Here is a 22615-nt window from a genome sequence, read left to right as displayed (position 1 = left end):
AAGAAAAAAAAAGAGTAGGGATTGACTTGTAGCAATAGCTGCGCCTCCCAAGAGCAATGGAATTTTGACAGAGACCCTGGACATTCATCATCATTCCCAGGATGTGGAGAGGGCCGGGTAAGGGCTGTGAAAATGTCCCCCACTCAAGCAAGCTGTCTGCCAAGGGTGCTGCTCTCTGAGTTAGGTTGGTGGGCAGGCCTACTTGTCCATACCAAGGGACCTTTGCCACGTGCGACGATTTTGGTTTCCGTGTTTGGTAACACTGGCCTTTCAGAAAGCATCCCCTGAGCGAAACCATCTAAGGGAGTGTTGCATAATAGATGCAGAAATCATGAATTTCAAAGTAGCAGAGTCACAGGAACATGCCCTGCCCTGTTTCTTCCTAGGGCAGAGTCCGAGTCAGATAACATCACACTAACATCTGTGGGGTCGGCAGCAAAAAAAAAAAAAGTGAAGTTCTTTAAATATTTTTAATCAAACTAACAGATGGTCACATATGTTCTTGAACTACAGATTAGACATTTTAAAATGGCCTCTGAGTATGGCTGGCAAGAGCACTTTTTCCACAACCGTTTCTCTCATGCATTCTGCCTAAGGGGAACACTGGGTAAGCTGGTTACCATCTTCTCTAACCTGACTGCTCACTTGCCCATGAAGCCAAGTCTGACTCTAAAGTCTGCAGCAGCCAAATTCCCACCTCTGATGGCATGTGAATGCCAGGCAAGGGGCACTGGGATTGCTTTCCTTGGGTCTGAAGGGAGTAAGTCAAGAGAAAGATGCTTAGGGAAACGTCAGTGTGCCAGAGCTGAGACCCAGACCCTAAGTGGCAAGGTTTCCAAGTATTCTTTGAGATGTTTCCATTTTTATGTCTGTGGGGTCATCAGAGCACAGCTCCTCTTGCTTGGGTTCAAACACAGTCAAGGTCTCCTTCGGGGAGAGGGTCCTTGAAGGCGTTCCTGTAGTTCTAGATGGTGCCTCCTTACCACTGCTTACTTTCTACAACATTTTTCACTAATATCAGCAGTGGACAGACTCATCTCTTCTGTTCCCTGATAGCACTTTCTGGAAACGTGGGACAAATGCTCCAGAGTTGTTCCACAGGTCTCCTGGGCAACACTGTTCTGTACATCTGTCATATCCCAATCTGCCAAGGCGCTCAGACATCATTCGGGCATCTGAATCCCAGACCATCAGTCCTAAAGTTTTCCCTTCTTATTCCTTTCTCTGGGCTCACAGAGTCATCTTGTTTCCCATCCTGGTACCCAAAGCCTGAGCTGGGCCTCCAGATAGCCACAGCTCTTCCTCAGGATCAATTTCCACAGCTGATTACCTGATTTTACTCTCTGGCAGTAAGCATGTGGCGGGTCCAACTGCCATCCTCTAACCTACCTATAGAAGTATCAAATAATGTATGCAAACATTTAAAAGAAGAGAGGAGTTAATAAAATTTCTCCTGTTTATCATTTACAATCAGTGTTTCATTTGTTCAAAGCATGAGATCCATTCCATGATTATAGAGATGATTTTTTGTTTATGGATATAAAATCTAACAAGATGAGGTCTATGGAGGTAAAATCTAACAAGACAAGGCTGTTCTTATCCACGGCTTTAACAGGACGAGATGGAGCATTACAGCAATCAGAAGAGAGCAATGCTTAAATCTAGTGTTTCTTACCATTGGATGAGGAGGCTTCATCATTGAGTATGTTGAGAACTAAATTGATACTTAATTTTAAAAAGAATGGGAGCAGACTTGTCTTGAAACTTGGGGAGCTGGGCATCTTTATTTTGAAATGGGGTTGGTGGTATTTCAGTCTCTCCAGAGAAATTCATGCTCATGTTGCTAAAGAGGATGTTTCAGGAAAGATTGTGATCTGAGTAGAATGCTACATTGGCCAACTTCTTGGTTCATTTGTGTTCATACTTTGCCTTTATATAGTTGTGCAAGAGAATAGTTGAATTGCATTTTCCAGACATTGTATGAGGTCCTTTCCCAATACAGTACTTTATTCTGCAGAAGAAAGTCTGTGTAAGATAGGCGCTCTTGTATCCGTTTGACACATGGCAGAGCTGAAATCGACTTGCCAAAGAGCTCACCACTGGCCAGTCTCACCAGACCCTTTTCAGTAGGCAGCACTGTCTTTTATGGCATTTGCAAGCATGCCAGTGTTTCACGCTGGGTTCAAACATGAAAAACACCAAGGGGATTCAGGTATCGGATGGTCAGGGAAGTTCTTTAGAGCTGGAAGTAGCAGATAGAAGCTGCTGCTATTTGATCAACACACAAATGAGCCGAGAGGTGGTCCTGATGCCGCAAGATGGATCTCTAATTACCTTGATGTACAGATGTCATCTTCTCCACAGCTAAATAGCCTGGGAGCATATTCTAGGGAGAGTCCCTCTTGGACAGCGTCAGAAGGCCAGGTCGTAGGGCAGGCTGGCTTCGTGTTCATCCTCTTCTTAAGCTAGGATTTTCCATACACACATAGGGGTGTACTTTGCTCATTTTGCTCCTGTGAGGATTTTTTTTTGTAATAAGTCAAGAATCCATAAAAGGTCTCTCATCCTGCCTACCCATGCTGAGGTTTAAATGTTCTCTGAGTCAAAATACTGAAGGGAGTGAAGACAGTTGCATAACTGAGCCTGCTCCTGCGAGCAGGGTCAGAAGTTCAGCACAATACTTCAGGCCCCATTCCGTTTGCTTTGGTGCCCTTCCCTGGGCCCTCATCCCTTTAGTGGAGGGAGCTGACCTTCCAGACTCTGATGGGTGAAAAGTCTCCCTTGCAAGTTTTATGTCCATAGGGAGGGAGCACAGAGCAGTCTCTTCCACGGCTTTTGGGAAGGGCCTTAGCATTTCTGGGAATATGTAACTCATTCCGTCATGTGGGATGAGCGGGAGAGGAGCAGGGCTGTGGGCTGGGTTCCTCCAGGACTTCTGTGTACAATCTTGTTCTCATGTGTGGCTCCAGATGCTTGGTGTGCACAGGTGTGTGTGTGTGTGTGTGTGTGTGTGTGTGTGTGCTTAGATGGCATAAACTATTCGTATTGAAGACAGGAGGTACAATGTAACTGGTGGGAACGAGGATCACGGGGTGGGCAACTGTGCCATCCCTGCCATGTGACCATGTGACAGAGCCCTGTGACAGCATCAGCTTGTCTGGGTGTACTCACCAGGCGCAGAGGGTAATTCCTGCCCTCGGGGCTTGCTGAAGGGCTTAAACTGAAGTCTGTGTGAAAGCACTTAGCAAATGTCCACCCCACTCCTCTAATGCTAGTATGTTCTGTTGTTTGTGTTTCTCCTCTCTGGGCGCCTTTGGTGGCATGTGTCCACAGCATTTCCCAAACAGTAGGCCCCTGTGGAGCAGTGTTCCCCTCTGTCCCTTATGCTCCCTGCCCTGTTCCCGGGGGGCCTTACTCCTCTCCAAGTCACGTCATCTCCCCCTCCCCTTCCTATCCCCCACTATTTCTGGGGGGTGGAGAATGTAGGTATGCCACTAAGAGTGTCCGTTATCAGTTTAACTGAAAGCCACTGTTCCACATAGTTTTGTAATGCTAGGAAGCTTCTGGAAACATTAATAACAATTCATTTCAGAGACTAAAAATCCATATTTGATGTCTGATTTTTTTTTCATTTTTTCCCCAACTAGTCATGCTGTGTGTACCTAATACAACTGTGGCAGTGAGAACAAACATGTAAGAAAAATTAAAAACATGTTGCAGACCAAAAGTTCCACTTAAATCCTTGTTTTGAGCCAAGCAAACAAGAGATGGGAATGCCAAATGGTCAAATAGATTATTTCTAGGTCCAAGAAAAACCGTCTAGCGATGGCAGAGGTCACCACCATTTCGGGTAACCCTCCCACTCACCTATCTTTTGGTGGCCATGCCCACTGCAGCCGTGTTACCCCGGGGGTTTCTTCTCTCTTCTTAGTGCAGACACGGCCCTTACTAGAAGGGGCTCTAGAACTGGGGAAGGAAAACAGGACTGTGGGAGACAGGAACGCAAGCTGGGGATCTTGGTTCAAGCCCAGGCTCTAATATGGTCTAACTGGGAGCCTCAAACCTGGTCAGCTTCTTATGCCTGCGGTCTCTGTCTGCAAAACTGTTTCACTGACTGATCTTCAGGCGTTTACGGACCGTGTACTAGTAGCTAGGTTTACGCTCTGTGTGCCCACTAGTGCCAGGAAAGGGAGTGGCGAGACAGAGCACCGTTTTAAAATAGACTAGAAAACGATTCACTGAGAAAACTATATTCCGTGTAAGCAATAGGAGGTCAAGAGGACGAGCTTCAAGAACCTCTGGGGACGAATGTGCCAGTCAAGGGCCCTGAGGTAGGGGGAAGCCTGCCATGCTGAACGACCAGAGCGAGCAAGTGCAAGCAACGGTAGGTCGGTTGCAGGTGGGAACCGGGCTGTCGGACGTGGGGAAGAGCGCCGAGGACTCCCATTACCATCCCTGGGGTTTTCCACGAACGTCAGACGGCAAGAGATCAGAAGGCTTGGAACTAAGGACCCGTGTGTTGTGGCTGATGTGTGGACGCTGATGTGTTGACGCAGGCTGCAGGGGAACAGGGGCAAGAAACAGAGATGCGTCCAGGAGGCTGCTGCCCCCAGGTGGGAGGTGATGCTGAATGGACCAAGGGAGGACGGCCAGGGGAGCAGAGGAGGCTGGATTCAGAATGTGTGTTGAGGATGGGAGCAACAGTGTTTGCGGATGTGGGAGAGAATAGCCAACGCTTTGCCCAAAGCCACTGAAGGCATTGTATTGCTGTTAACCAAGATGGGAAAGGTGGGGGGAGAATGGGTGGAGGAGGGACAGAAGGAAAACGGAGAACAGTATCTGCCCTGTCTCCCACAGGGGATACATTTCTGTGTAATTCATTGGCAAATATCCTTTACTGCTGTGTCTATTCAAAGGACTCTCCCTCTGCTCGCAAGCTGTTTATCTCTGGGACATTCTCACTCCACAGGTGGCTCTGCCTGGTGGGAGGGGGCGCATCTCCCAACCTAGGACTCAGGGACGTGGCAGGTATGATCTGAGCTATGTTTAGGTACCTATTTTAGGACGGGTCCTCACAGCTGTGACTCAACGGGTAATACCTTTATTCCTCGCTAACAGAATAGGACTCCTAATTTTTCTTTCATATGGCAACTAATGTTGCCATGCAGATCTCCTGGTTGCTATGAGATGGGAATATTACCGAGCCCTGTGATTGGCCAGTGCCTCTCATGCTTGTGTGGTTCTCACATGGGCCGCTGACACTGAGCTGTTACTATGGTGAACTTTACAGTTTCCTTTGATTGGTGGATTACAGAAATAGGCCAGCAGTGGAATTCATTATATTCAGCTAAGTAAAAATGAAAAATATAATAACTTTCCCCCATCGTCAATGTGAAGAAAATATAGCATGTAATGACATATGAATCATCATTAGATGACACAGACTCTTCAGAGAGAGAACCGTGATGATCATCCTATGCCTAATTTGGGTGAGAAATACTTTGTCTCTTGCTTTGAATCACTGTTCGGAGTTAAGGGCATTGAGCTGATCAGGCTAGAAGACTGAGCTTTGGAAGGGAACATGGGATGCAGATTGAAAAGAAAATGCCCTTTCTCTTTGAGAGATTACGGGTTGGGTTAGGCTGGAGCCTGGGTGTGGAGGGTGCGGTTCCAGGCATCGCTGATTAATTTTGCATCTCAGAAAAATGCATTCTTGTCTGCACCATTGGCAGGCTGCTGCGTGCTCCTGGGGAGAAACGGCTGAGGGTGTCAGAGCCAAGCAGGGCTTGTTCTCCCGGCTCTCACTCCACTCTCCCATGCTGGCCCAGGCCAGCTCACTGCCCAGGTGGACAGGCCCTCTTGCTCAGCGGAAGACTGACTTCATAGCTCAGCTCTCTTCTCCACAAGCAAATTCGGGAGGCAGATGGAAGATGAGCCTGGAAAGAGGGGTCAGGGAGCTACCTCTAAAATCAAATTTGTGGTGGAGAATGGAGAACAACCAGGCAGTCTGGGGAAGAGTCTGGGAGCCACGAAGACAAACATTATAATGGATTGGGCACTGGACTGATGTTTGGCACACAGTTAATTGTTTTTAACAGCCCCTTCCTCTATATGAAAAATTACTTTTGATGAGAATCATAAAAGAAAGTGAGCAGTAACAGTCAGAAAAGAAATATTCTTTGTTAAATTCTGTTTTATAAATATGACATTAAAAATAAGTTGCTAATGTAAGAAGGTTATTTATTTATTTATTTGTCTGTTTAGTGTGCTTGTGCCCACATGTGCACGTGAAGAGGTCAGAGCAGGAGGCCCACATCGTTCTTGATTGTTGTCCGGTTTCTCACCAAAGTGGAAATCACTCACCATTTCAGCTTGCTAGCTGCCCAGCAAGCTCTGGGGTCCGCCTGCCTGTGTCCCCAACCCAACACTAGGGTTACAGCTTGTACATGCATGCTGGGGATTAGAACTGGCATCTGCGTGCTTGCACAGCTGGTGGTCTTCCCCAGTGAGCCATCTGCCCAGCCTCTTCTTTTCATTAATATGCTTTTTGAAGAAGAGAATGAAGCCTCCCCATATCCACCCCCCACTGTTATGGACAGTGGTTATACAATTTCTGTGTTTGTGAAAAGCTTTGGCAAATTTGTCAGAGATTTTGTCAAAGTTGTTTTTCTCCCCTTATTCATGAAGTGTCAATCCATATTTGTTGCAGAAACATTTTTTGTTATTTTAATTTTGAAAAGTGAGGGAACAGATTAACCAAGCAAGAAAACATCTTAAACAGAAGAGTGTTTATCTGTTTATTAATGCCATGCATAAATATTTATAAAGGTAAATAGTTATAAGAATAAACAGTAAATCTTATTTATTAAATTAATAATAGAATTGTTAAATTATTCATTAACAATTAAATTAATATTAAAATATTGGAGAAAAAAGAAAACGCCTTAAACAGAAGAATCTGTTTGTCTGTGATTAATGCAAAAATAAATAATTAATTAAAACAAAACCCTGTTTCACCACAAATTCTGAAAACGTAAGCACAGCTAAACCTCTAAGCAGGCACACAGGACAGATGTGAAGTAAGTCAAGCTGCAGTTGTCTCTGCAGTCACAGTCGCTGTGCCATCATTGTCCGTCTCCGCTCGAGTGGAGCATGTAGTACCAGGGAGGCTGAGACACGGATTGTGCCCAGAGCAAGCTCTGTTGGGCGTTTGCTGTCAAAACAACCGTGCAGAGTTAGTTCTTTTCCTCAGCTTCCGTGTAGATAGAGATGTTTGTTCTAAAAGCAACACCAAAAGTGCACTAAATGGAAACTTATGTTTATACTGTTAAAACCCAACTGTGGCCTCAGCCATTGTTCAAGACATAGCCCAATGAAAGATTTTTTTTCACGTTTTATTTTTGGTTGAGGAGAGTAGCTTATCACTGACATTTGCTCTTGTGATCGCAAATGGAAACTGGCTTTCAGTGGGTTTAACATGTTGCTTTAAGTCCTTTTCAGACCAAGCCCTTGACCTAGCCTAGCCAGGGTAGCCTTGCCTCCTGCTCTGCCCCCGGGTACCCCTGTGGAGAAACATTGGGATTACTCTGTGCTTGAGCTGACATGCACTGGTCAGCAAATAACTAGTAAATTCTCTGTCCAGGACAGAACCCAATTGCTTTGCTTCCCTCTTGTCCCTGGCACACTAGGAGGGGGAAGTAAAGACTAAGGGTCTTTCTCATGAAAACATCTCTGATTCCTACAGCTTTGTGCGCTGTCTGTGTTTGCTCTGGTGTGGTCTGATCATGCCAACGCGGTGTTTGCAGATTGGTTCTCCTCACCTCGCTACCCTTTAAGTTCATGTTGCACTGAACTCATCTCTGGGTTTACCTTTACTGATAAAATACGCAAAACATACTCGCCAGAGCCTTCCCCACTGGTCTTGCTGGGCAGCGACACGAAAGACAGGAAGTTGCCGGAACTCCTAGAAGGCAATCGTAAGTCCAGGAAGGAGGAAGAAGGAGAAAAAAATACAGAAGCCGTAACTTTCCCTGCAAGGTTGGCTAGGTTCAGCACTCCCTTCTCTCCCTATTACATCAGACAGCTATATTTAGAGCCATCTTTGAATGAATGGGTGGTTTCCTAGGCAAGGTGATTTGAAACTCTGATGTCTGCCGTTTTACCAGTGTTTCTGTATATTCCTTTCAGTTAAATGTTTTCAATGTCCCATGGTCAACTTCCTGGGAGCGCAGATACCTCTGGAAAGAAGTAACGTATTTGTCTCTAGTATTTGATGTAGAAGAGCATCTTGGGTTGCTGCTTCTGTAATTTGACCATCAGGATGGTAAGCCTGGGTTCTCAGCCATGAAGACACCTCCCAACTCAGCCCTGCCCAGGCTTGAATGTACACCTTTCAATTCCTGTTCGTAATAAACAAGAGGAAAAAGACCCATTCTGTTGATAACAGATTTGAAAGAACTTGACCTGTAAACAATAGTAATACTTTAATTTCTTTTCTTCCCAAGAGTCTATGACAGTCCCAGCTTGGCTCCTCCCATGCTGGAGGCTCTGCCTGTGCTCCGGTGTTCTTCCCCTCACGTGTCTGGGGAGAGAAGCCCCCTGAGACTTCTTGGCTCTGCTTTAAGCTCTGTAATAGTAAGGGAGCCACACTTCTTAATTCCCCAAGGGCAGGCAGCCTCCAGCCAAAGAGGCTCACGTGAAATGTGTGCAGGAGTTGTGTACGGAGCATGCACTAAGAAACCAGGAATCAACCAGGTCAAAAAAGGCCCTCGCGTCACGGCTGTAAAAAAAGAAAAGAGTTTTCTTTCCAGTTGGAAACATTTATTTTTAGGAATGTTTGTGAGCGTGTGTGTGTGTGTGTGTGTGTGTGTGTGTGTGTGTGTGTGTGTACATATAACTAGATACTTTCAGGCTGCCACACAAACCACATGGGTGAATTGTAGAAGCTGAATCTGGAAGGTATTCAGAGACCAGCTTGAAGGGGTCCCCACAAAGACAGTGAAGTGACAAGGACTTCGGTAATAACTTACCTCCCCGCTCAAAGTCTAAAAATATACTTGCATCATAGTAAAACTAAAAATACTCCCTATCTGCCTATAGGATGCTCTGTTTATTTCTGCTACAAGCTCTTAATGAGAGCACTGAGGCTGGTTTGGGTGTGAACTAGGTTGCCTGACCCTGCACGCATTAGTAAATGTAGTCAGGGCTCAAGTCTACACCATCATGGACTGTTGTCTCTTGCTGCACATAACAGTGTTTTCCCGCCAATATGTGTCTAAGTTAAATATGTTATTCTTTAAAACATTCATTAGTTTTAGTTTTGTGTGCTAGAGTCTTGCCTGCATGTTGATACATGCACCATGTGCACCATAGGCATGTCGGTGCACAGAGGCCAGGAGAGGGTGTCAGCTCCCTTGGAACCGGAGTTACAGACAGTGGTGAGCTGCCATGCGGGTGCCGGGGACCCAACCAGTGGAAGAACATTGAGTTCTTAACTGCTGACCCACCTCTACGCCCCTTATGTGTCTTTTAAATAGACTCATGTTGATCGTTCTAAAAGAATATTTTTTAATTCCTGTGAAAAACTTTTCTACAAAGTATGAGTTTTAGAAATGAGTTGGAGCGCCCCCCCGCCCCCGTCCCCCCATGAACTCAATACTACCATACATTGAGTTAGAGGGCAAATGTGACGAAAGACGTTTAGAGCCCCGTCTGCCGTTATCCGGCTGGGTTTCAGGAGCTAGATTGTAGTGGGAACAATCGCTTCCCAGGGTGTCGACGGCTTTTGCTCTGCTACCGTAGAGGAGTTTGTCAGAGTAGACACTAGCTTGCTTCGTTCTTTCTTTCCTTTTTATCCTAGGCAATGGGGTTAGAAAAGCCCACATGGATCAGTGAGACGCTAGCGGCAGCTAGAGAGGCAGAGAGCGGCAAGGGCATTTCTATAGACGGCTTGGTTCTAGAAAGCAGAAGTGGGGGGAGGGGGCTCGTGTCCACTGACAGCGCTGTGCCCTGCCCCGACGCTGGGCACCGGGCAGAGCCACAAGCCCTTCCTGCAACCTTGCAGCCTCCCCTGCAAGCTAGTGTCCTGCCTTCTTGCTGGAGGAGGCTGTGACCTATGGTCACGGGAAGTGAATCCCTAGGGCAGAGCTCCTCTGTCTTTAACTCGTGATTTTCCCCAAAAACAAAAAGTTCTGTTAATGAGTATTTTTTTTCCCTTGGCGACAGTAAAAGGTAAGTCATTTTGGACCACCAGTGGCTTTGAATGGTTTAAACTCATTCTCCATTAGTTACGAACACTTACTAAAATGAGACTTGACAGAAGACATCTGCCTCCAAGCCAAACAAATTGCTCGGGCTGTGAGTGCTCGACTGCATGGCTCCCAAAGTAATTTGTTTTAGTTCCCCACATCCCTCCCCTCCCACCCCTGCCTGCATCCTCCTGAGAACCTGCTCTGTCCATGCAGCAGCATGCTGGGGAAGGGAGTCGCCCAAACTGTGCAAGCTGTGTTTCCCGCAGCCTCGTAGCAACCAGTGCTTTCTGTCTAGGATTTTGTGGCACACAACCGAACACTGACGGATTCCGGTTCCTCTTCCACTAAACATAAAAGGCACAAGTGCCGGGGTCGTCCTTGCTGCATCGGGACTGTGTCATCCGTTCCCAGGATGACTGTTGTGTTAGGCTCAGCACAGTGCCAGGTCCTCTGAACACCTCTGGCTTGCCTACAACCGTCGATGGCTGCATAGCAGCTGCTGTTCTTCACCTACCGAAGGAGAACATGGGTCACCCCTCCTAGGTTATCCTGTTTGTACGTGACCCCCACCCCACCCCAAATGGCTGGTTTTTAAACCATGACTTTCAAAAGCTATAACCATTTATCGGTTTTATCAACGAATCCTCATTACCACTATACATTGAGTACATTTTACCTGCAACTCTGAATTTCTGCAAGTTAAACAGCTACTAAGGAACAAACTAACTTAAAGTAGAAATTCTCCTGAAATTGCCACATCATGTTTAACTTCAGTTAGCATCTTCTTAGCTAGCGAGAGTTGATGCTTAGCCAGATGTGGTAGTGAATTGCTGTGATCCCAGCACTTGGAAGGCTAAGTAAGGCTGGCAGGTCAGGAGTTCAAGGCTAGCTTGGACTGTGAAGTAAGGAAATGTCTAAAAAGAGGACATAAACATTGATGGCTAGGGACTTACAGACACTGTGTAAACCATGTGACATTAAAAATGGTAACTGGGCTTCAAACCCTGTGACAGGAAGACTGAAGCACACGCCTGGGTTATCAATGGCTCACACCTTTAATCCCAGCACTCAGGAGGCAGAGGAAGGACCTCTGGGTTCCAAGCCAGCCTGGTCTACAGAACGAGTTCCAGGACAGCCAGGGTTACACAGAGAAACCCTGTCTCAAAACAACAATAACAAAACAAAACCCCCACAAACCTGAATATGGACAGACATAGAACTTTAAAAACAATGCCAGGAAGTTATTGAAGGCAAATTTAAGTTATCCAACAAGACTGTAGAAACACACAGCATACTGTATAACACGGAAGGTGTGGCATTCATCAAGGGCTTAATTGAGTGCATTAATGTCATTTGAACTTCTTAGTCTGAAAGTTCACTTCTGCCTCCCTATACAAGTCTTGTCTACAGTGCCACTTGGCAGCGGCACACGGCATGGGGGCAGCTGGAATTAGCGCTGAGCTTGGGTAACTCCACCCTGCATCCTCAGTACTGCACACTCAGTGGGTATTCTTGTTCAGGTCTGACAGGATTAGTGGAGCCATTCTTTCCCTCCTACACTTACTCTTCCTTCAAATCCCATGAAAAACAACAGAAATGACTCTTGCCGTCTTTGGTCTCTGAGCAGGAAAGGTGATTCTAGTATGATTAATGGGATCAGCTCGATCTGATCCCGTGACCTAAGGGATGACGTGGGTTCCCCAAAATGTTTAGAGGAATGGGAAGACACCAGTGTGTTCTGGTGGCCTCCTGGACATGTGTAGACTTGAAGAAAGGTCTTTACGCCAGCAGGAGTCCCTGCCGTTGTGTGGCACAGACATGTGTGAGGGGCTCACCAGCTCCTGAGAGTGACCCCACCCCTCTGCGAGCTCTAGGTCTCCTCTGATCCAAGGATCTCTCAGAGGTACCTGAATGGAATGCAAAGAGGAACCTGGCCAAGAGGGAGCAACAGCCGGGGAGAGATGAGCTGTTGCACAAACACGCCCAGCCCGGAAGAGCTGAGTCATCATTCAAGCCAGGCTGAGCTTAGGATACGGTTGTCTTCTTGATAAACTGTGTGGTGTTGGTTGTATTATGTAGACTCTGTTCATTGCCATCAGTTTTTATTTCTTTTGATAAATATCCCTTTGGATCAATTAAGGCTCTAGACTAGTGGGCACAGGATGCTTGTGTTGTCTTTGCCTGGACATGGCATCTTGTCCGGGTTGAGAGGTGTGAGCTGGACCTAACATGCCAGGCTTGCTGAGTGTGCCCTGACCCAATACTAGGTCAGCTGGAGGAGAAGCATGTGTTAGTTATCTCTCTGTAGCTGTGAAGAGACACCATGACCACCGCAACTCTCATAAACAAAAACCTTTAATGGGGTGGCCTATGGTTCAGAGGTTTAGTTCATTATCATCACGGCAGGCAATGTTGCGGCATTCAGGCAGACACATTACTAGCTACATCTTGATCAGAAGGCTACGGGAAGTCAACCGTATCACTGGGAGTATAGCTTGAGCATAGGAGACCTCAAAGCCCACACTCTAACAAGGCCACACCTACCTCAACAAAGCCACTCCCTTTGGGGAGCATTTTCTTTCAAACCACCACAGAGCACCATTGTGGAATTGGTTTGCCTTTGTTTACAGAAAGACCTACCATTATAGGAGGGTCCAGGAGTGGCATTCAGAACATCCTGAGACTAAACATGGGGAGCTCATGTGTGCTCTTCACTGGAAACTTAGTTGTTGAGAACACTGCCTGCTTGTTTGTTTTGAGACAAGGTCCTTTCTTGTAACCAACAGCTCTCAGTAACCCTCTGCCCTGGGCCTTCTGAGAGCTGGGATAATGTGCTCGAACTACTATGACCAGAGAGTCTATCGGAATCTCTTTAGGTTCCCTTTACCACCCTTGTGCATGAAGAGCAACAAAGCCTTGGCTTTCAAGACCGTTGGGTGAAAGTTGGGTGTGGCCTTGCACATTCAAGCCCTCGGGAGGCTGGGGTGGGAAGACTGTGAGGGTGAGCCTGATCTGGGTATTCAGCAAGACTGTCTGCAGAGGGGGGCAGGCAGAAGAATATGAATGAGAATTAGGTGAAAGACAAATGACAGCTAGTCTAATGTTTCCAGTCAGAGAATCCCTCCAGCATGGAGACAGGTGCAGGGAGCAAAACTCCACACAGTAACAACTCAAAAAAAGCCTTGGGATTCTGGTCTGACTGGACCACAGTAGTTGACTGACCTAAAGGAGTCATTTAGCCTTCAGGTCCTGGGTTGCCTTACCTGTGCAATGAAAGTGACAATTTTCACATTGTCCTAAGGAATGGATAAAAGAATAATCTGGCTTATGATCAGTAGTATTCTGAAGAAATACTAGTGTGAGGAGGGTAACTTCCAAGACTTAGTCCACCGCAGGGTGAGAGGCCAGGAGTCCCATCTCCTGGAGTATCTCAGCTGCATCACAGTAGTCTGCTAAGTGACAGCCACAAAGAGAGCCCTGAGTGCCCGGGCAAGACTGTGCCATGAGTTCTTTCCTGTGTTTTGTTGCTGGAAATTTTTTAAAAGATAAACATAACTGCTCATGGATCATCAGAGAGAAAAATTGTTCATGTGCCATATAAAAAGAAATCTTTGTGAGGTAATATATCTATGAAAATTAAAAATCCAAAATACGAGGGCACAATCAAGTTCCCTTTACATGAACTCTAAATGTTTCTGATTACTGTCTAGAGCTCATAATAAACATTTAGAGACTGAAGGTGTAACGTGGTGCTATAGTACATTCTTAGTATGTGCCAAACCACAGAAGGAGGGAAGGAGGGAGGGAGGGAGGGAGAGAGGGAGGAAGGGAGAGAGGGAGGGAGGGAGAGAGGGAGGGAGGGAGGGAGAAAGAGGGAAAGGGAGGGAAGGAGGGAGGGAGGGATAGAAAACCCAACTAAATTGAGTGAGACTGGGGCACATTGCAGCTGTGTGTCTGGTACTTCTCAAGTGTTCTCAGACTAATATCTTAGAGCTTTTGTGCTAATAATTATACCTCCCTTGACCTTTATTAAAATCCTTCATAGGTGAACCCACAACTTCATTGATGAGTAAGTGGAGTGGGTAGTAATTGAGCTTAAGAAATTCCCCCACTCCATAATATCCCCCTGAGCATCCTGAGCTAATGATCAAAATCTGGTTATTAGTCACTAATTTCTTTAGATGAAGAAATTACTTCCCTATTAAAATTCAAGCAATCCCTGGAGAAGTAGCATGTTAAAACTGGCATACTTCAATGTGAGCGATTGACTTGGGGGTCAGGAAACGCTGTGCAAAGCATCAGATGGTGGGAAGAGTCTGCAGCGTGATGGGCCACAAAGTCTGGACTATTGAACTCTGTCGTGTACAGTAAAAGGCATCTACAGATAGACGGTGCACAGACAAGTGACCATGGATCATTTTCATAAAACTTCATTTTAATATTAGAATATGGGCTGCTTTGGGACCATGGGCCACAGTTTCCCAAGCTCTGATTCAACAGCAGCCCCTCAGCAGCTAAGGACAAAGGGAGGCAGAGAAGGTGGGACACAGCCCTTGGTAGAGCCACACTGGATCCAGCCAAATATCCAAAGAGCCGGCTCTGGGGGAGCAGGGTTAACTTGTGGCAAGCTGGCCTACGACATATGTCTGTAACATTCTGCACTTTCCCACACTGCATTTATGTAGTGTGACTCTCATCTAGTGGACCAATTTAGTCACAAAGCAGCTGTTCCTCCACCATTACAATAGTTTAGAATGCCATTAATGTCATAGGAATCGCTAAACATCAAAAGGTGAAGAATTTTTGAAAATAATATGAATCTTTTTATCATGAAGAAGCTTCAAAAATTCAAAAAGTTAAATGAGCATATTTGTTCAACAACTGACATTGTGCCCTATTCTTTTTTTTTCTTTCTCTCATTTAATTGCATGGCTTGCAGAAATCATAACTCAAGCAAAGGACTGAGACTACAGAAACATTTCAAACTATAGCATGTTCTCCCCTTCTTCTATTTGTGTTGAACACTTGACATGTGCTGTGGGTGTCTGAGAAGTGCAGTGTTCTGATTTTCCAGAAGGCATGAACAAAAGTAGTCTTCACCCTTTTTGTCTAAATGGCATTTCATTTCAGGGTCAATGGTGGCTTGTGCATGGTTCTTTTTCTAAGTCATGGCATATTCTTGAAGCAAAAAAAGAATTATTTGTAAGCAAGCTTTTGGGGGTCAAACAGGCACCTAGGTGTGGGGAGTGAAGGAAGTCCCAAGTGTGTGAAATCTGAGTGAATGTGTGCTATTGACATGGGCATGGCCTTGTCAAGGATCGGAGCCTCAGACCCATGAGAAATTGGCAACACCTTCCTAGGGCTAAGCTCAAGGAAATGCCAAATCCTTCCTCAAGTCCATGTGTCTGTGTTGATAGTGTATGCAGAAAAATGTCCACCATAGCTATCTTTCCTTGGATATTTACGGCCTGAAGACTGCTCCTGTGAGTGAAAACTTTTGAAAAGTTGATCTTGAACGAAACTCCAGAAGGAACCCTCTGCATAGACTGATTGGCTGATGAGAATTTCAGTACTGTGGAGAGGCTGGAATGTTGTGGGTCCAGAGGCCTTATACTGGGCTAAGTTCTGGACCTCCGGCACACACACACACACACACACACACACACACACACACACACACACACACACACACACTCATGCATGCAACGCACACACATACTCTCTGTCAGAACTAACATCTTGTAACAGTAGATAAAAGCCTTTTGGGAACTATTGACTTCGTGGACAACTAACTTCTGCTTCTACCAACCCAAAAGCTAAGAATGCCATCCGACAGCATCTTCAGCCTATAGAAATCTTCCCCGTCTCCGTGCGCCTGCCTCTCTGATGCACCCGCCAACGTATTTTAAAATCATGACGTCTCCGTTCTCTAAAACTATAAAAACTTTGTGAAACTGCTTCCACGTTGGAATATGGAATCTGAGGAAACCTAAATCTGTGTACTAGGCCACAGTCACTAAAAAGGGTCCAGAATAAACCACTACTTATTCTCTTTAAGATGGAAGCTGTGGTTTCTGCATCAACGCTCCCCTAAAGAGACTGCTCCTGCCAAGATTAGCCACACCTGTCTCCTAGACCCAGCTGAAGCCCCGTCTCCTTGTTTATCTGTAATGACCCCAGCTTCTTCAGCAGTGTGAAATAATACCCCCTCTCTGTTCAGCTGTATATAATAAACATGCTGAGCTTCCAGGCTGCCTCGGTTTCTCCATCAGAGAGCCCAGCCTACCTGAACTCAGCTCTACGTGTGTCTGTATGTCTGTTTCATTTTTTTCCCCATTCCCTCACTGCTCCTGTCAAGTCCAAGGGCCATGTGATTCCTCCTATTTGCAGAAATGGCCTATGAATCCATGAAGGGTGTGAGCTTGGGTAGCATAGGAACTGGGTGGGCTTTGAAATAAAGCATCACCTTTCTCATGTGACAGTCGACAACATGGAAGAGGACAAATTCAGAAGCAAGAATGGAGCTTGCAGCCCCTGATCAAGTAGGCTGGAGTTACACCACAGCCTCTGGAAAAACTAAACCTGACCATGGAGGTGAAAGACAGAGGGTAGCATACATGAATCTTAGCCCTTTTTTATTTTTATTTTTATTTTTTTAATTCTGAGGCAAGGCTGGCCTCTTTGTACCTTGGGAGACAGGCCCAATGCCTTGCAGACAGTCTGATTATCTTCTTATCTATTCATAAATAAGTTTATTTTTGGTAAAGATGCTCAAATTAGAATATACATGATTGGTTTACACTGGCAAAGTAATCACCCAAATTACATTACAAATGCTGAAATGCCGTCCACTTATTACCCAGTCTAGCCTGCTGCTGACTGTGTCGGGAGATGGAGGAACACCCAAACGATTCCATGTTCTGACACATGAGCTGAGAAGGGAAAGGAGCTGTGCATCAGAGGTGGACACATGGACTTCGTCCTTCCCTAGATGCCTGTCCTCCTTTTGCAGAGTACAGTCAGGGACACAAAGACAGAAAGGGAATAGGCTGGTCACCTGTGTGCTGCACACCATAAGGAATGGTTGGCACAGTACCTCATCTGTAAGACACACACACACCCACAGAGAGCTGATTCTCGTTGTTGTTCGTGGTAGTCAGGGTCTACAAACATTGAATTAGCAATTATTGGGCCATTGCTCCTGGGGAAAATAAAGGGTTAGGTTCCTGGGAATCCCTGGTCACATTTTCAGCAACCTTGTTTTATGCGTGTTTCTCTTTAAAGATGCCTTACTTAATGTATGATATTGGCTCGGTAACGTTGGACTCACAGCCAGCACTGTGTCTCATGCCTGAAAGAAGACTGCCCAGCACTGTGTTCCCCATAAGGCATACCCCGTCTTCCGGTGCTTACGACCATTAGCCAGCATGCCAGCGTTGTCCTAAAGTGTTGTTTCAAACAGTGACACTGTCCAGAAAAAATGTGAAAATTGTGGCTAAATGGGCCGCCGAAGGAACCCCTTTTCACAGTTAGAGAAATGAAAGGAGAAGCGGTCATCTCATTCAGCCCGAGCAGGAAACATGTGCTCTGCACGGCTGCGGCCCACTGCGTTTGCAGCGAGTGGGTGAATGGCTGGATGAAGGCTGCATGGATTGGTTTGGGATTACAGACTAATTTAATACTCACATTCACAAATACAGGACTACCAATAATGAGGATGGATTCTGTATACTAACAGGATCTATTTCCAGGAAGTGACCCGTGGGATTGTGGAGACTAGCAAGCCTGAACTCAACTGGGCAGGCTGCAGGCTGGAGATCGCAGTGGTGCGGAAACTTGAGGTCCTTTCGAAAACCTTGGGGTTTTCCCTTCAGTCCTTTCCTTACAGACAGCTGACTGCAGACGTTAGACGTCATCCACAGCTACAAAGCACCTTCTGCATCCCTTGCACACTAGGGTGTTCGACAAGTGACTATGACCTAGTTAAGTAGTCACACCAACTGTCACAGCACCTAGTGCAAAACAAACAAGCAAACAAAAAAGATTGGGATGTAAAATGTGCCCCACAGGCCAGGCTCCATCTTGTGATGCTGTTTGGAAGACAGGAGCCGAAGTGCACACACAGGCTATTGGGAGCAGGCTTTGAGAGCCACAGCTTTGAGAATCACAGCTGGATCATACTTACAGTCCGGTCCTCTGTTTCCTGGTGCACCAGGAAGGGAGGTGCCTTGGTCTCACACTGATATCGCCACAAACTCTGCCATGCGGACTGAAACTCCAAGCATCCATAAACGTTTCCTTTAATAACGTGTGTATCTTTCGGGCATTTTGTCACAGTCATGAGAAAAGGACAATGGCCTGGAGGGAATCACCCCCTTTTCACTTTCACAGGGGCTGGAACGGGAGAGAGTAAACTCATAAGCCCTGTCCCTGGACCTGGACCAGAGTGTTTGCTCCAGTCCCGGTCTGCAGGGGAGTGTCACTCAGTGCACTAGCCATAGTGGAAGTAATGAAGGATGTTTTTCTTTTACATTTAAAAAGAGGTTTTTTTCCCCTCTGACTCACAAGAAGGGAATTATCTTTATTTCTGTCCAATCATTCTTATGCCCATTGACTTAGCATCTTTGTGCTCTGATCTGAGCCTCATCCCACAGTGAGCTGCTTGGCCCAGCCGTGGTGTTGAGTAGGAATGGAGTTATTGCCCTTTTCTTGGAACCATGATGCATACCCGAAAGAGAAAGAGGGAGATTGCCCTCTACTCTGGAACTTTGGTGGTGGGTACATAAGCCAGCATCATCATCACCTGCTGAGCGCAGAACCCGAAGCAACAGAATCCCGAGATCCAATTTTAGCAAGATGCCTTAGATTTTGCTGAGCAGTGAAGTCTGAAAGGCATGTTGCTTCTGGTAGCCATCTGGTGCTCACTTGTTCTTTGACATTTAAACCCCAGCCCTTGACCCATCTTTTTACCCATTTTTGAACTGGGCATCCCGGAATAACCCTGCTTCCCCTGGAACAAATGGTTGAACACCTGAGCCCTGAACCCCACAAGTAGAGCTTGCATCTCCCCTTCCACTCTGTGGGCAGAGCCCTTTATTCCCAGTGCTTTGGTCACACACTGCCCTGTGCCACTGCCAGCCCCCACCCCTCCTTGAATTCTTCTGGGGCTTCATAAACCCTCTGAAGTAGGGCTAGATCTTCTCTCCAGCACTGGCTTCCCTTCAGACACTGACGAGCACAGTTCCTAGGGTAAACAGGACCAGTTGGGAGATCCAGGAGACAGGGAACCAGGCTCTGGGTGTCCTATGTCTAGAGTAACCTGAGGTCACATATGACCTTCACTTAAGCTTCCGATGCCCCAATTTCAAGTTGCTGGGAAAACCACCTTTGATTGCATCTGTGAAACCCATTAAACCATTGTGGAATCTCAGGGATCAACATACATTTGTTTTTGAGGCCAGTTTAACAAGGAACTAGTGGCCAGCAAAGAGTTACACTGTTGACTTTACGAGAAGTCTAATGGTCCCTTTTACTTTTATTAAGCATGGAATCCATTAACCCGTCATTATGGGATCTCCCCGTTCCACGGAGGCAAATGGCTAATTGAATGGCCCGTCTTTAATAGTATAGTCTGTAATTATAAAAGCCATTTACAAAATCCCACAGACTAGCATTCCCAGAGAAAGAGGATTTCTCACTGTGAAAACCAGCTTCGGTCTTGGACAGCAATTACTCATATTTCCTTTTCCTGGTATTAGGACTATAAGAGTAGACAATGGACACATTCTAAAACTAATTTCAAGCTCCCCTCACTCACACTATGGTGACGTCTAAGCTTGTTTTCCATGTCTTCAGAAAGCTTGCACAACTGACTGCCGCCTCATTCTGGCCGAGGCCCATCTTCTTGTCTAGTCTGAATCACTAATCTGGTTGTCATTGGATCCAGCTGGACTGAGTGTGGGTCAATAGCCGTGCAAATCAACTTACACAGAGTAAGTTAATTATACAATAGAATTAACTTACACATGCCTGGAATGCTCTTAGCTAAAGTGCTCCACAGTTCTAAAGAGCCCCACTGTTGGCTTTGTAAATGGAGCTCTTGGGAGCTTGACAACCTGTATATTTCAGCTCTGGGACACATTCCCCTGCTTCTGTGTGGATGGTACCATCTCATCCCTTGCTCATCAGTAGCTACAGTCCAAAATGACAGATCGGTTTCTACATCTCTATGTCAATCAGAGTTTCTGAGTAGAGATACTGTCTTGTGAGAAACTCATTTGACACCCAGTAGGTACTTGACAAATATTTGCTGAAATAAGTGGATTAGATTATTCACTCAGCGTGTGCATTTGAAACAATTCCTACAAAACGGACGTTTACTTGAGGGATCTCTAATTCTGTCACCAAAATGTTTTGGGGTTGTTTTTTGTTTGTTTATAGAGACTGGGTTTCTCTATGTAACAGCCGCAGTTGTCCTGGAACTCACTCTGTAGACCAGGCTGACCTTGACCTCACAGAGATCTACTTGCCTTTGCCTCCGAGCGCTGGAATCAAAGGTGTGCACCACCACTGCCCAGCCTGTCATTAAAATGTTAAAGTGAACTTTCCCTGGGTAATCTCTAAAACCAAGAGGCTTATTTTGGTTCTGGAGGCCCGTGAGCACCAGGGTCGTCTTAGCTTCCGGACAGGCCTGGTCACATCATCTTATAATAGAGCATCTTGTAGCAAGGCAGAGCAAACCTTCGAGAGCCTGTCAGTCCTCAGTTCACAGACACCAGCCCACATTATGAAAGCTTTCTCCGCATCCACACACCATTAACATAATTTGAGGCTTCAAGCTCCATCAGATGACATTCACAGGAGACGCAGCCAAACCATAGCAGTGTTCTTTCTGAAAAGTTTTGTTCTGCGTAGTTATTGGTTGGTTTGGTTTGTTTTTCTTCAAATATGTCCCGTATTACTTTAAAAAATAATTTCCCCTCTGCCATCTTATGATATACCTTAAGGTATAACAACAGTGACCTCAAATTTCCCATAAAAGAACCCACTGGTATCTGACTGTCCAGCAAACATCTGACACTGTTAGAGTATGAAAGCCATGTTCCTCTCATCAGTGACTAGCTAAGGCAAACAGACTCCAAATGCTTTAAAATTATTCGGGTTCTTCCTGGGTTTTGTTTTGTTTTTGTTTTTTTTGTGTTCCCAAGATTTACTTTACTGATCCAAAAACCAAAAACCAAACCAACTGAAACAACAAAAACAAACAAACAAAACAGGTGGTGGTGCACACCTTTAATCCCAGCACTCAGAGGCAGAGGCAGATGGATCTCTGTGAGTTCGAGGACAGCCTAACCTACAAAGTGAGTTCTAGGACAGCCAGGGATACACAGAGAAACCCTGTCTTGAAACATGGAAAAATTTTTCTTTACTGTTTATGTATGTGTGTGTGTGTTATCTGTCATATGTGTGCTGGTGCCTCCCAGACCAGAAAAGAGCATCGAATCTCCTGAGCTGTGGTCACAAGTGATTGAGACCCCCACTCCCACCCCCATGTGAATTCTGGGAATTGAACTCAGGTCCTCAGTAAGAGCAGCAAGCACTCTTAACTCCCAAGCCATCTCGCTAACCTCTATACTTATGTTCTTTAAAGGGGAGAGACTTTATTTTTCCATTAAATGTGCTCAAAATCAATGTGCTTCTTAAGACCCTTTAAAATGTGTGTACAACACCAACTTGTGGAAAGCACGGAAGACCTGGCACAGGAAATGCACGATTAATTACCAAATTCATTATAGACCCACGACTGCCTCAGAAGCTTGTCAGCTTTAGGCTGAGCTGGGCAAGCTTTGGAAAGGGTGACACTGGTGTCTATAGGGGTGGTTGGAGCAGGAGCGGGAGAACATAGCAAGGGTTACCAAGTTGTGGTATGACAAGCAGCCCCTGGGCCCATAGGACCTCATCATTCAGGAGGAGAGGCAGTGCAGAGAGTCAGAAGTCCATCAGCAGAACCAGAAAGACCCAGGTTATTAAAGTAGAGGTATTTAATGAAAAGATGCCAGGAAATGGTGACAGTAATAATGTGTGTAACACATTACAGGGTCTTAAAGAGGAAAGGATGGGAAACCAAGACAGACCCACACTGTGGCCCTTACTATGCCTGTGTCCCTCCAAAATTCATGTTTAATTGTGGTGACATCTTTCTTGCACAAATAAATCTTGTCTAGGGATCAGAGAATGGAGCTTGCCACTAGCTAGAGGTCTGGAGGTCTGTACAGACAGACAGGAAGTGATGTAGCTGGGCAGAAAGAAGCTATAGCAGGGACAAACAGGAAATCGCTCTCTTCTCTGCTGAGACGCTGAGCAGT

General features: G+C 45.9%; 2 long non-coding RNA genes across 2 annotated transcripts; one reads left to right on the top strand and one right to left on the bottom strand.

The window, feature by feature from the left end:
* Window positions 1-1594: 1594 nt before the first annotated feature.
* Window positions 1595-5171, bottom strand: LOC121134681. Its single transcript, XR_005871798.1, has 3 exons — window positions 5055-5171; window positions 3868-3966; window positions 1595-2513 (listed from the first exon to the last, which is right to left on the bottom strand). It is a non-coding gene; the product is annotated as an uncharacterized LOC121134681 (long non-coding RNA).
* A 115-nt stretch (window positions 5172-5286) lies between these two features.
* LOC121134678 lies at window positions 5287-6231 on the top strand. Its single transcript, XR_005871795.1, has 2 exons — window positions 5287-5489; window positions 5733-6231. It is a non-coding gene; the product is annotated as an uncharacterized LOC121134678 (long non-coding RNA).
* The last annotated feature ends 16384 nt before the right edge of the window (window positions 6232-22615 follow it).

This window comes from Mesocricetus auratus, unplaced genomic scaffold, assembly GCF_017639785.1.
Source record: "Mesocricetus auratus isolate SY011 unplaced genomic scaffold, BCM_Maur_2.0 Super-Scaffold_100029, whole genome shotgun sequence".
Lineage (NCBI taxonomy): Eukaryota > Metazoa > Chordata > Mammalia > Rodentia > Cricetidae > Mesocricetus > Mesocricetus auratus.
Note: the sequence above shows the minus strand (reverse complement) of the source record. Positions and strands in the feature narration are given on the sequence as shown.